The sequence below is a fragment of the Macrobrachium rosenbergii genome, chromosome 59 (genome assembly GCF_040412425.1).
Source record: "Macrobrachium rosenbergii isolate ZJJX-2024 chromosome 59, ASM4041242v1, whole genome shotgun sequence".
NCBI classification, from domain to species: Eukaryota; Metazoa; Arthropoda; class Malacostraca; order Decapoda; family Palaemonidae; genus Macrobrachium; species Macrobrachium rosenbergii.
Genome location: NC_089799.1, coordinates 14,005,875 through 14,020,874, shown reverse-complemented (window position 1 = coordinate 14,020,874; position 15,000 = coordinate 14,005,875). Strand labels below are relative to the sequence as shown.

At 40.1% G+C, this 15,000-nt stretch overlaps 1 protein-coding gene across 1 annotated transcript in view; it reads right to left on the bottom strand.

The window, feature by feature from the left end:
- LOC136837546 (calcium-activated chloride channel regulator 4A-like) overlaps positions 1–15,000 on the bottom strand; it is a 213,252-nt gene that overhangs the window by 119,712 nt on the left and 78,540 nt on the right. The gene's annotated exons all lie outside the window — the stretch shown is intronic.

Genomic DNA, 15,000 nt, shown 5'->3' with positions numbered 1-15,000 from the left:
CGTAGGGATGACGACGTCTTCTGCCGAGAAACACGTGGGGCGTGGACAAAAGGCCTCCCTCTCAAGGTATTTCTTCGTCGTAGATTGGGGCGGAAAAGGGCGCCCTTGGGATGATGAAAAGGCCGCCGTTTAATGTCAGCTCGCGTTTGGGAGACTTGCAATCCCCCTAGCAGTCTTCTAAGGCCACGTGGAATGGAACACGGGGCACAAAGGGCGGCGATGGGCTCACGTGGCGGCGGCGGAAAAGGAGGGCAGGGGCAATTACCTGCAGAGGCGTGACTGCTTTCGGCTTAAACTAGCGACCGCGTGTGAGAGAGAGCTGTCCTGGCCTGACCTTTTATTGCTTCTGGACAGGGGTAGGGGGGGCGATCTCTGACCCAGTCGCCGACCCGGGATATCACGAAAACGATTTTCTTTCCCTGTACCAAAGCAGATGCAAAGCCAGATTACTGTCCCCAAACTATTATATTTTCTCTGAGCCCCCTATTCCCTGACCTTCAAAGGTTCAAACCAACCCAAAGCAGGAAAGGAGAACAGTTTCATAGCGTATTTTGGCGCTACTCTTTACAGCTCCCCTGGCAAGATAATATTCACACCTATAAACGGGTGCGGAGAAATATTGACAACAACAAAAATGAGCCAAGAAAACGTTCGACTTTATTCTATCTTTTGCTTTGCTACAACTTTACTTTACTTTATTTGTAAAACTCTGATGCCACACTAATCAATAACAAACTGAAGGTTTACTTTAAGACAGAGTGCAATTTAGAATATACAATAAAAGGGGTGAACTTGTTTGCAAATTAATTATTGCTCAAATACTTCCTAAGTACTGTTTCTACCCATTCTTTATTCGATTTTACTTTACTGGGGTAATAAGGCGCTCAAAAAAAATAAACAAAGAACACTTCAAAATTTCAAAATAACAACAACAAAAATAAAACATACAAGGCAGAATTTAAAAGGAAACAAATGTAAACCCACTGATTCCTTAATGCTATCCTGGAATTACAGGCATGCTATTAGTTGTGCCTTGAAGAGGCGGCATTCGTGACAATACATTGTAGGTATTAAATAATATCCCCTTACAAAATTGTAATAATAGAATTCAATTCTTCTTTCAATCGACCTCCAATTGTTCAAGCTCGACGAGCATAACTAATATTTCCACGAACGCTAATCTGAAGGGACAAGAACTTCTGACAGCTGTGAGGCAAAAGAGATTATTCGCGGGTTTTAATTCGCCAACTTAAATGACGCTAAATTTTTACGTCTGCAGCTTACAACTGTGTAAGCTATAAATAGACTACTCGACTTATAAATGGGAGGATAAACAAATGAAGGGAAATGGACAGGGCTAACATTCTCCACAGGAATAACTAAAAAAAAAAAAAATTAAAAATAAAAAAAAGGAAACTACACAGAACAACAACGAAGGATATTACTTCATACTAAAGGGCGAACCGCACCTGCGGTGATTAAAAAGGCAACGTTAAAATTCGTAGGGCAGAGTCTTGTGACTCAAGATTCGTAAAAAAGAAAAAATTAAATGCAAAAGTAAATAATATACGTAGAAAATAAAGGATAACAGAGTGAGGTATTTTATGATTTACTTTTTTCTAACTTCCGTCGCCAACAGACGACGGTCAGAGCTAACTCTCTCAGCCCAAGGGCGGGGAAAAGAAACCCAAAGGGCGACCCCTTCAGGAAGAGTTGACACGCCTGCCTTGTGCCGGACGAATAAGGGCGTGCCACTTCCCACTCTGTCTCTCTTACTGCTTCAAAATAAAAATTATTTATACATTCCAAGGGATGATATTAACTGCCTTGCAGTGGTAAGTAAGGGAAAGTGTGAAGGAAAGATCGATAGAGAAGGATGATAGAAATTCCAAAGGAAAGGAAGAGGATAGTGGAAGGCCTTGGCATCCTCTCCTGGATGAAAAGGTGCCAAGACGTTCAAAGATGAAGGGCCCTATGCCAAGTTTGCACAGGGCCCAGAAAGGCTCAGGGCTCCTTGTGGACCTACGATCGCCCACACCCGTGGTAACTCCGCCGCGAACCTCTCCTCCTTGGACCCGTTGTCCTTGGCCGAGAATCGGAGGGCCCGGCCAAAGGGCGGCAAGGGTGCCATCTGGGTCAGCTGCTGCGACAGCTGACCCCAGAATTTTTGTTCGCCATCTCGGACGTTAAGCGCGCGATCGCAGAGTTCATCGGCCCCAGGAAGGCGGGGCAGAATCATGACTTCGCGGAGGAATCGCGGCGGGCGGCGAGAGGGACGGCGGAGGCGGGGTCGACTTGCTTGCAGGGGTGACCAGCTCAGGCACCGGGACATTGGCACTGGCGCTGGTGGCGATGTGGTGGTGGTCTCGTCTGTCTGGACGGACGGGGACTGGCACTGCTCAGTGCGCCGAAGGGGCACTGGCAAGAGAGCTGAAGGCCGAGATTCTCCTGAAGGAGAGATCTGGCTGGGAGCCTCCGGCACACTGCGGTCGGATGCCGTGCCGGGCACTGGACTCAGATTTGGATGATTTATTGGGAATAGGGACCCGGGTGGTGGTGGCTGAAATGGGACGCAAAGTCTTGGCCCAGGAGGACGTCATAGTCCTGGAATGTGTTTCACTACGGGCGAGATGAAGGGTCCTGGCTCTGTGGCGTGGGTGACCCTCAGTTGGACCGTGGGGAGGATCATTTAAAATTGTTAATGCCCTCAATGATGACGAGCTTATCCCGGTCTATTATAGCTCCATAGAACTTTGTCCCTCCCTATGATGAAATTTGCGTGCCAGAGTCGTCAAATGCCTTGACCTGGCGTGCTGAGTATTTACCTGCGAGGAGGTGCCACATAGATGGGACCCTCGGCAGGAGGGCCTAAGGACTCAGGATTCGTTACTGCCAGGGCGACGGCGGGAGTTCCTGCCTTATTATTTCTAGGGCATTTTGCCCATGAGGAAAAAGTGGCCATAAACCTTGCACGCCCGTGCAAAGGTTTGGCTGAAATCTCTTCGCACTGCCCCGGCAGAGGCGCGAAAGCGACTTATTAGGGCTGTCTGGAGAGAGAGACGCGGGTGGTTTACTGCGGCATTGCTCCTCGGCATGCCCGATCTTTTTACAGAACCCGCACACGACGGGCTTCTGTGATTGCCCATTCTTCGGCGGAGGGGCACCCGATAGGTAGGCGGTGGCGTAATTTTTCGCTGCAGCGAGCTCTCCTGGGGTGATGGGTGTCCCATAGATCCTATTCGGCAGCAATCAGCTAAGGTGGGGCTCCTTCTCAGCGATGTGCGTGGCGAGGGCCGGCCGAGTGTAAGTAGGAAGTTCTCTATCTGTATTTGTTCGATGGCATCGTTGAGGTCGTAACCCTACGGCCTTGAACCATTTAGCAGCGCGAACGCGCTCGGTAGGCCCAGTCTGCCCAGGTTTGATTAGCCTCCTTCACTAGCCAGCACGCCAGCGCCTCCAGCGTTCAGGGTTATCTCATGCGCCTTGGCAACAGTCTGGCGTACGGCCTCCCAATTTTCCTGCTCCTCCAGCAGGGAGGCCCTGTAGGCAATCAGGGCCTTCCTCCAGACTGCCCAACACCAGGGAGAGTTCGGCTGCACTCAGGGGCAGGCCTTTAAAACTGTCTGGCGCTGTCGAGCCACACCTCGGCTCGGCCCTCCGTCCCACAGGCATACAGGCGAGCCTGGCTGAAGGCACTCATCCCCTGGGGGCAGGTGGAAGCGAAAGAGCCACTCTGTTGCAGCATTGCGAGTTCATACACGCTGCTTGTCCCTTTCTTCCCTCTCGGCTTCTTCTCGTTTTCTCCTGGGCCAGTCTTTCTGCTGCGTCTCGTTTCTCCTGGAGGCTAGTCTTTCTGCCTCACGTTCCTGTCTCTCTGCGTCTTCCGTCTCTCCTGAGCCAGCCTCTCTGCCTCCGTTCCTGTCTCTCTGCTTTCGTTTCTGCCCCGTGCGGCTTCGTCTCATCTTTCTGAGCCTGTCTTTCTGCTTCTACTTGTCTCTCTGAGCCTGTCTTTTCTGCCTGTATGGCGTCCATCCTCTCCTGTACCCAGTCTCTTAGTTCTCTCCGGAAAGGCCAGGTTCCTTCCCTGAGGACATGAAGAACTTGAAATCCTCGCTCTGCTGAGACCGTGTCGACATTTTGCAGGCGGGAGAGGACGTAGTAACACACAGAATTAATTTCCCAGAGCTGTACAGGAATCTTGGACACTTTTTCAAAGGACGTATGATTGGTCTACCCCGGGCTGATTAGGGGACGATGGATTAGTAATGATTGGTCTCGGTTACCGACGGAGGGCTGATTGGGGACGATGAATTAGCAATGATTGGTCTCGATTTACCGACGAAGCGGGCTGATTGGGGACGATGAGTTAACAATGATGGTCTCCCGATTTACCGACGAAGTGGGGCTGATTGGGGACGATGAGTTAGCAATGATTGGTCTCCTGTTTACCGACAAGCGGGCTGATTGGGGACGATGAATTAGCGATGATTGGTCTCGATTTACCGACAAATGGGCTGATTGGGGACGATAAATTAGCAATGAGATTAGTCTCGTTTACCGACGAAGCGGGCTGATTAGGGACGATGATTTAGCAATGATTGGTCTCCTCAGTTTACCGACGAAGCGGGCTGATTGGGACGATGAATTAGCGATGATTGGTCTCCGATTTACCCGAAGCGGGCTGATTAGAGGACGAGGCTGATTGGTCTCCGGGAAGCGGGCTGATTGGGGACGATAAATTAGCAATGATTGGTCTCAAGGTTTACCGACGAAGCGGGCTGATTAGGGACGATGAGTTAGCAATGATTGGTCTCCCGATTTACCGACGAAGCGGGCTGAGTGGGGACGATGTTAGCGATGATTGGTCTCCCCGACGGAGCGGGCTTTCAGGGACCGACGGATGCGAAGGGCCTGAGTGGGGACGATGAATTAGCGATGATTGGTCTCGGTTTACCGACGAAGCGGGCTGACTGGGGACGATGAATTAGCGATGATTGGTCTCCCGATTTACCGACGAAGCGGGCTGATTGGGGACGATAAATTAGCAATGATTGGTCTCCCGGTTTACCGACGAAACAGGCTGATTGGGGACGATAAGTTAGCAATGATTGGTCTCGATTTACCCGTGAAGCGGGCTGATTGGGGACGATGAATTAGCAATGATTGGTCTCCCGATTTACCGACCGACGAAGCGGGCTGATTAGGAGGACGATAAGTTAGCAATGATTGGTCTCCCAAGGTAACGACAAACAGGCTTGCCGGGGACTGATTGGGATATATTTAGGTCTCCCGAATTACCGACAAAACGGGCTCATTTGGGGACTGAATGGAAAATGAATTGGTCTCACCAACGGACCCCGACGACACGGATTTGTTGGGGACAAGAATAGAATATATATGAAGCGCCCAGGAATTTCCGCACAGACGACGTCTGATCGGCTGAGGGAACTAGTTTTAATGACTTATGGAGAAGTGTTATTCTCAAGGACAATTGGGTGGGGGGCCATCCCACATTCACAACAGATAGGCAAATAATACGCAGCCGTAGTAACAGCACAAAACAAAAACAAAAAACAGAACAATACAGAACATATAATGTCAGACCCCAATAATGCAAAACAATTTGGTAGAGCGAAGCAAATCAAACAAACAAATGTTTTCCTAACTGGGCCATGGAATGGACGGTCAGAGGCCGTCTGCGGAAATGAATGAACGACGTAAACACGACTTTGTTGACCCTTTTTCGTCCTCGGGCGTATAATATACGCTTTCGCTCCTATTTCTAAAAACGAGAGAGAGAGGGTAAAATGCGTCAGCAATGCTAATCTGACTTTCAACACGTGGTTGCCGTCGAGGTCTCGCGCCTATATCTAATGATTCGGTTTCGAAATCACTCGTTTCTACAGGAGGAATATGCGCACTATTCCTTTAATGATTTATCACCTGTATAACCCTAATTGAATGGCATGCAAGCCGCGTGCAAAGGCTTCCAAAGCTAAGTTTGGCGATTCTCTCGTTTTTCCTCGGACATGCGCCCTACTATAAAAAAATTCCTAGGACTAGTCACGTTTTCTAAAGCGTCCTACGCTAAATAAACACAGTTTACTTACGCAGAATTTCCTTGGCCTGTTGCTGGCTTTTCAAAGGTTCGTAATCTGTCTCGTATCCAGCTTAGCTGAGTTAATTGCTGATTTCACAAATTGCAACACAAACAACAAAGGGGAAGAGGGGGGGGGATGCAATCATTACGAGAATCACTGGTCAGGTCGCCATTTTTATATGTTTCCTGGTGCAGGTGGATCTTATGACTCCACAATTATTACTTTTACTCGAAAATGGCCTTGTAAGATACCCAGGACATATAAAACACAAACAAAAAGAAGTGACACGGAGCGGAGGGCTCTTCACTGGGGAAGTCGTGAAAAACGTGGATATAAAAATAGTTATATTTGATAGCACACAAGGTCAAAGGAAAATTAACTGAAAATACGGTAAATTACTGCCGTAGAAGTCCTCCCTAAGGGGGAGCTTAGGAATGCCAGAACACGGACCAAGGATAATTCTGCTACAGGCGTCTTTCTGAAACGATATTTGGACCCACGTTACACATCTAATGCTGGAATTTGGGGATTGAATTACTGAGGGTGCACTGAAGCGCCAAGGACTCCCGGAGGCGTTACTTGTGACTCAGAGGAAAGAAGCTGTGAACACGTGGGCCTGGCTTGACCAAGGAATATCAGGAACACAAAGTTATAGGCCCAGAGATTAATAAATGCAAAAAGGGCTAAGTAATCGTGACTAGCAACTCGTTTTGGGTACATTACCACATTTGTAGGGGCGCAGGGATGACGACGTCTTCTGCCGAGAAACACGTGTGGGAACGTGGACAAAGCGGGCCTCCCCTCCAAAGTATTTCTTCTAATCGTAGATTGGGGCGGAAAAAGGGCGCCCTTGGGATGATGAAAAGGCGCCGTTTAATGTCATTTCGCGTTTTGGAGACTTGCAATCCCCTAGCAGTCTTCAAGGCCACGTGGAATGGAACACGGAAGGGGCACAGGGCGGCGATGGGATCCACGAGCGGAAGAGGGAGGGCAGGGGCAACGGCCCAGAGGCGTGACTGCTCGCTTAAACTAGCGGGCGGCGTGTGAGAGAACTGCTATCTGGCCCTGACCTTTTATTGCTTCTGGACTGGGGTAGGGGGGCGATGTCCTGACCCAGATCGCCGGCACGCTTGCTATATCATAGAAAACGATTTTCTTCCTGTACCAAAGAAAACAGTGCAAAGCCAGATTACTGTCCCCAAACTATTATATTCTCTGAGCCCTTATTACCCCGACCTTCAAAGGTTCAAACCAACCCCAAAGCAGGAAAGGAGAACAGTTTCCTAGTTTATTTTGGTGCTACTACTCTTTATAATATACAAATATATATATATATATATGATATTTATATTTTTCTCTCTTAGGCAATACTAAAGTTAATGGCATTGAGCAAATACTTTCTTCCTATCAAGAAGAGGATATACTATATATATATATCGACTGATATATATATATATATATATATATGTACATATTTATATATATATATATATATATATATATATATATATATATGTAAATATATATATATATATATTGTGTATATGTATTGTGTTTATTTATACATATTGGCATAATCGTAACATTTGTCTGTAGTAATATCAGCCTGGAGCAAGACTAGAAAACTTTCTCCTAAATATCTTCAGTTCAAACTTCAACGTCCGTTGGAGCCAAAAAGAGCCCAGTAGCATTAGGTATTTAACACCATAGAAAATTCATATCGAGCCTTAAGATAGGTGGTCTTAATTTTCTACCAGTTCTGCTATGCGATTATATTGACAAAATTTCAGACCGGAAGGTATCCATATACTTTAATAATTTTTGCAAAATATAGCGCTGTTCAGACTGGAAACACAATTTAAGTACATGCGGAGATAAAGATCTTTTTGGTCTCCATCTTTTGTATATGTAATAAGTGAAGTAAATCAAACTTAAATACGCTCAACAGTTGATGCAGTTAAACAACTATTTGTATAATGTGTTGGAGTCTGAGGTGCATATTCATCCTTTATAAAGTATTTATCTTCCCATGTATGAACATTTCTTTTTTCCTTCTCAGCCACCATTTTTCATATGCTTTTAAAGTCTAGATTAGAAATAGTTATTATATGGTTAGCTTCATCCACTTTATTCAGTAAAAGTAACTAGGATATATATATATATCATATTTAATTCTATATGCATTCTTTGTGTCTCGGATCCATTGTTATGGAAGAACAAATGCATTTTGTATTTAATACCATCTTAACATTTAGAAACTTCTTAATTATGCGTCCGCAGTTATGACGTTTATCATAACGTCTTTATTCATGAATATTCTTTGTTAGAGGTTAATTACCAGACTTAACTGGCGACCTTTGGTTAATATAACGACTGTCATTTGAGGTTAATTAAATAAAGTGATAGTTCGCGGTGTCCTTGGCATGCAGGGAGGATAAAAATTATGTAAATCAAGTAATGAATAAAATGCCAACACTCACAGTAATTTAATATATATATATAAATATATATATATATATTTATATATATATATATATATATACATACAGACAAGATAATTTTCATAAACCACAATACCCTCCTAAGTTTTCGTATCTTCACATAATGGGAATGCTTATCACTACTACTAGCCTAGATCCACATTAAAGAAATGAATATATATATTCTGATATATATATATATTCGATCTCGGGTATATAAACACAATGATAATATAATTACCTGGCCACGATATGAAAGTTCAATCAATTCTATATAAATATGTATATATATATATATATATATATATATATATATATATATATATAAATATATATATATATATATATATATATATATATATATATATATATATATATATATATATATATATATATATATATATATATATATGAATAGATATATACATACATAGATATAATATATATATAGATATATACACACACACATACATACATATATATATATATATATATATATATATATATATATATATATATATATATATATATATATATATATATATATATATATATATATATATATATATATATATATATATATATATATATTCAGGGTGTTAAATTAGAGCCCCCCTCTTCTACAGCATAAACTAAAATTGATATGGACAAAAACAAAAGTAATTCAGAACAGGTATTTATTTAAGTTTCTCTCTGAGTATTTGATATTTTTGTGTGGCCTCCATCTGCACCCTGTACCACAGCCTGCATTCTTGATAGTATGATTTCAGCAAATCGCAAAAAAAGCTGAGACTCAAACCTCATTTCCTTAACACTTAGTCACCTCTCTTCACAGGTCATCGAGGCTTGGTATACCATCATAGTTCATGTGCACTTCAACACAATCCCTTAAGATACTATCAATGTTTTCATACATTAAGGTCAGGGAGCTACCTGGAAATTCACTTGACAAGAAGAAATCGATACTACTGTTTGAATAGCTCTTGTGTCTGAAGAGCCTTGAAACATGGTGTGTCTTATCATGCAAAATGTGACTTCTTCAACAGATAACATTTTCAGGATCTTTGATGAGGATTAAGCGAAATACTCCACCAGTAAAAATTTCTCTGTCCTTTTTCTTTGATGAATATACATTATCCGTTTGGCTATGAAACACAGAAAAATTCTCAGCGTTCGTATGAATGATGTCATTTTGGCGATAGAGCACGTCATCGCTGATATCATCAACTGATGCAGCCCAAAGATATAATATTTATGATTTGGTTTTCCTGACTATAAATGAATAATATCATCTGATGCGACAAATATGGAGAAAGTATCTTCATCCCAATCTTTAAGAAATGAACCACAAAACCATACACGGTCTTCTCTCTGTTGCTGAGTGATGTTGGGCTTGCTGATAACATGCTGAATGACTTGACACCAGATTTTTAATTCACGATATACAGCACTAAAATTTCTCTTCTTTCCCCTTTTTGTTTCTAGTTCAAGCGCCAATTTACATAAAGACTTTCTTGGATCTACCCACTGCTTCATACTATGATGTCTTTTGACTCCGGAGAAAGGACTTCAGGCCTTCCAAGATTCTCATACTCTTTTCGATGATGACAGTCATATGGTTTTTGTTCCAGTTTCTTTTTAACAAAGGATTCATCTCTTTTTAATGTATTTAGCTATCCAGGAACGTGAAATGAAGATCGCCAGCATCCCTGGCCTCTCTAAAGTTATAGCCCAGGAATTGGTCAATCCATCTGATTTCCTCCGAGTCGTTAGCCATATATATATCAACTCCGTCACTCAATCTGAAAGAAAATACAAGAAATGTAAAATGAAAAATATATTTAATAGAAACTTAAAATAATGTACTTGGAGATAGCTGCAGAAAGCTTATAACCTGCCATTTGTTCTGTGGAGAGGGGGATATAATATTTGAAACACCATATATATATATATATATATATATATATATATATATATATATATATATATATATATATATATATATATATATATATATATATGTATATATATATATATATATATGTATATGAGAGAGAGAGAGAGAGAGAGAAGAGAATACATATACTGAAACATATATAGAGAGAGAGAAGCATAAACATAATTCATAACACATGCTACTCATATAAAAATAAACAAATTCACCTACATGGATATATCAGAGATCAAAACTGTAAGTGCACTCAGAGAGAGAGAGAGAGAGAGAGAGAGAGAGAGAGAGAGTGCTCTTCTATTTAGAATTTCACCTGATGATGGTGACTTTAAACGACATCAAATAATACCATTCGTTAGACTCTCACCTGGTTATCGCATATTTTACCCTCGGGGGAATTTCAAAAGATCTCGTTGAACTCACGAGAGTATGGCGGGTATCACACCTCCGCTCACGATCTCATTCTCGAGAAGAATGGTGGTTCTCACAACTGAGGAAAAATGGCGGGAATGCGCTTCGTTCTGTTTTAGGTCGGGGGTCATGGTACCAGGACTTCTTTTTATCATATATGGTATCCAAATTTAATAATAATAAAAAAAAATATATATATATATATATATATATATATATATATATATATATATATATATATAATATATATATATATATATATATATATATATTTATATATATATATATATATATATATATATATATATATATATATATATATATATATACATATATTTCATATAATGCTTATTTATTTATTTTTACTTTATTAATTGCTGGTAAATCTTATTCTTATTTATTTTTATCTTATAAAAATACAATCATACAAACAGTCCACATACATACAAAAAGGCACACACACATATATATACATATATTTAATACATATAATCGGATAGCTATTATATATATATATATCTTATATATATATATATATATATAATATATATATATATATATCATAAATATATACTTGCGTTTTTTCATACGTTACCTTGCTACTGTGGATACATGATTTTACATACATACACATACAAATACATCCATGCATATATATACACAGTTATATATATATATTATACAATATGTATATATATGTAAATTATATATATAATATATATATATATATATATTATATATATATTATTATATCATTCATTGCAATTCTAATATGCATTATTGCAGATCTCTGTTTTCTCTCTCTCTCTCTCTCTCTCTCTCTCTCTCTCTCTCTCTCTCATTGTGACAAATAGAGACTCGCCGATCTAAAAGGTATTTATTTTGAGCACCGACTTTTTGTTTCTCACGTAGAAATTTAATTATCTTTGCGATAGATCTCTCAACAACATTTTAAGCTCGTTGAATGTTTTCATACGTTTTAGAGCATTTTCAGTACTATTTTCACACATTTTAAAAAATGCATTTCAGTGATTTTCAAAAGTTTCCCATATAGTGGATGCTTATATGGTATGTATGCATGTATGTGTAATATTAGGGTATATCCTATAAAATATATATCAGGTAATAATATATCTTCGTCTATATATATATAATATATAGCCCTGATGGCCAACCCTGTCAAATATCTATTTTTATTTCTTTATATGACTGGAGAACCACACAAATGTATATATATATATATGTATCTTATATATACCTTGAATTTTATATTCTATATCTATAGACATCCAAGAAAGGAATTTGTGTTTATTATGTATCTCTATGTATGTATGTATGTATGTATATTACTAAAAGGACCTCATTCAAACTGGATGGTATCTAATGGGTATTCATGATCAAAAAGTTACAAGCTTTCTTGGACAAACAGTCCACATTATCAAGTTATTTATTTACTTTGCCCACCTCTTCCTTTTGAACCATTCCATAAAGATATTAGCTAGGATTGTGAAAGACTTGAACCAATGGCCACGCCATTTTTTTGTATATAATGGTTTCGCCCCACTTGAAAACATTAACGCTGAGGGCCGCTGTTAGCAGGTTTATTAAAACGTCATGATCTGGAGTCGCATGTATAACCCCCTCCCTCCATATTCTTTTTATTATTTCCATCGTCGTCTTTACTGGTACGTTAGTGAACAGGGGAAGTTACATCCAAACTTGCAAATTTACAGTCTTTTACGTTAATATTAGATAATTCATCTACAAGGTACACGTTATGTTTTAAATGCCCTTCAGATACTAGGCCCACCCATTTTCCCATTATGTTTGAAAGAAATTTCTCCAGCCTCTCTGCGGTGATCTCGTCGATGCCACGATCGGTCTTAGCGGGCACCTTCCTTGTGGATCTTAGGACTACCATAAATATATGGGATCTCTGGACTTTCCACTGATTTTAATCTCATGTTCTAATTCTTATCTCTTAGTTTTGTCGTGGATTTTTGTCAACGCTTCCCTTACTTTTGTTAAAATTACATTTGCCAACCTCCTAATGTCCGCTTTTTGTTTTAAGCCTCGTATGTGTTTACATCATTTAGCAATTATTCTAACTTATTTCTCGTAGTCTATGGCATCCATTATTAACGTAAAAGACTGTAAATTTACAGAAGTTTTCGATGTGATGTAACTTCCTGTTCACTAACGTTTCAGTCAAGACGACGATGGAAGGCAATAAAAAAGAATGGAGGAGGGTTTATGCATGCCGACCTAGATCATGACGTTTTAATAAATCTGCTAACTGCAAGCCCTCGGCGTTAATGGTTTCAGAAGTGGGGAAAAGCAAGTATAACCACAAAAAATGGCGTGGCTATGGGTTCCGAGTCTTTCACCAATCTGCTAATATCTTTATGGAATGCTTTGAAAGGAAGAGGTGGGCAAAGTAAATAAAGGGAATTGAAATATCGTAAAATGGGTAAGATACGTGGATGACATCTTGATTATTTACAAGGGAGAAAGGGAAGATCTACACAAGTTCCTAGAAAACATAAATAAACTAAATGAACACATTAAATTCACAACAGAAGAAGAGAAGGAGGGAGAAATTCCTTTCTTGGATCTCCTGGTAAAGAGGGAGGGGGAAAATTTAAAATTCAGGGTATATAGGAAGAAGACACACACCAATTCATACAGACAGAGGTTCTCTAGTCATAGTAAAGAAATAAAAATAGGAGTAATGACAGGGTTGGCCATTAGGGCTTATAGGATTTGTAGTCCCGAATTTTTATACGAAGAGCTGGGTTACCTGAGGGAGAGTTTCAGGAGATTAGGTTACCCTAAGTATTGGTGGGAGTGGGCACACATCAAGGTAAGGAAAGAGTATTTTGGGGAGAGGGAAAGGATAGAAAGGGAACATTTGGTAGGGAAGAAAGTAATTACAGTCCCGGACAACAACTCTACTGCACCCATCAACAAGAAGCTAGATAATTTCAAATTGATAGGCAGCTACAAAAACACAATTAGGAATAAAACAGTTAGAAACAAAAAGTCGGTAGAGGGGGAAGAGATTACAGGGGGGGTATATATGGCAGCGTGTCTAGACTGTGAAGATGGGTACTATGGCGAAACCGGCAACTCCTGTAAAGAGCGAAGCAAACAATATCTGCAGATCATAAGGGAAAATGACCATAAAATAGACTGGGAAAATATGAGTTTTCTGTACAGGAACACCAACAGAACGGCCAGACCGATTGTAGAGAATACCTTCATAACATGCGCCAACAGCACAATGGCAGGGAACACCGGAAACGGCTTTGAAGACGGCATATCTAGAAAAATCGTATACTCCACAGTAGCAAGGAAACGAAGGAAAAACGCAAGAGAACACACGGAAAACGGACACCTGGAAGAAGAAGTGGGTAGAGAAATTAATGCCAAGGTCACGACGGGTTGGGGGTTATACAGGAGCAGCCAGGCGATTATAGGATTAAAAGGACCCAGCACACAGATATAAATACAGCTGGACTACGCGTCGGTCACTGTATGCATACTTGATAATGTGGACTGTTTGTCCAAGAGAATAACTTTTCTGAATGCTACTCCATTAGATACCATCCAGTTTGAATGAGTGTCCTTTTAGTAATTCTACTATTGCACAGAACAACTGTGTAGTGATAAAGGATAATATATATATATATATATATATATATATATATATATATATATATATATATATATATATATATATATGTTGCAAGGCATAAAACAGAAAAGATCTTGAGTAGTATTCTGTGATTAACGCCCCCAATTTTCGAAACATCTCAAAACAATACAAATCATAAACAGATTTAGTTAAAATAATTCCAGCATAAATTTAAACACGTTAAAAACATTAAAATATAAATGAAGTTAAAATTTTCAAAAAAAAAAAAGACAAGTACGTAAGTCTTGAAATGTTAAAAAGCGAGGAACATGTTCCAGGCAGTAGAATTTTTCACCCGAGTCATATACAGCGTAATATAAAATGTACATAATGAAATCTAGCTAGATTTAGCCTTCCCAA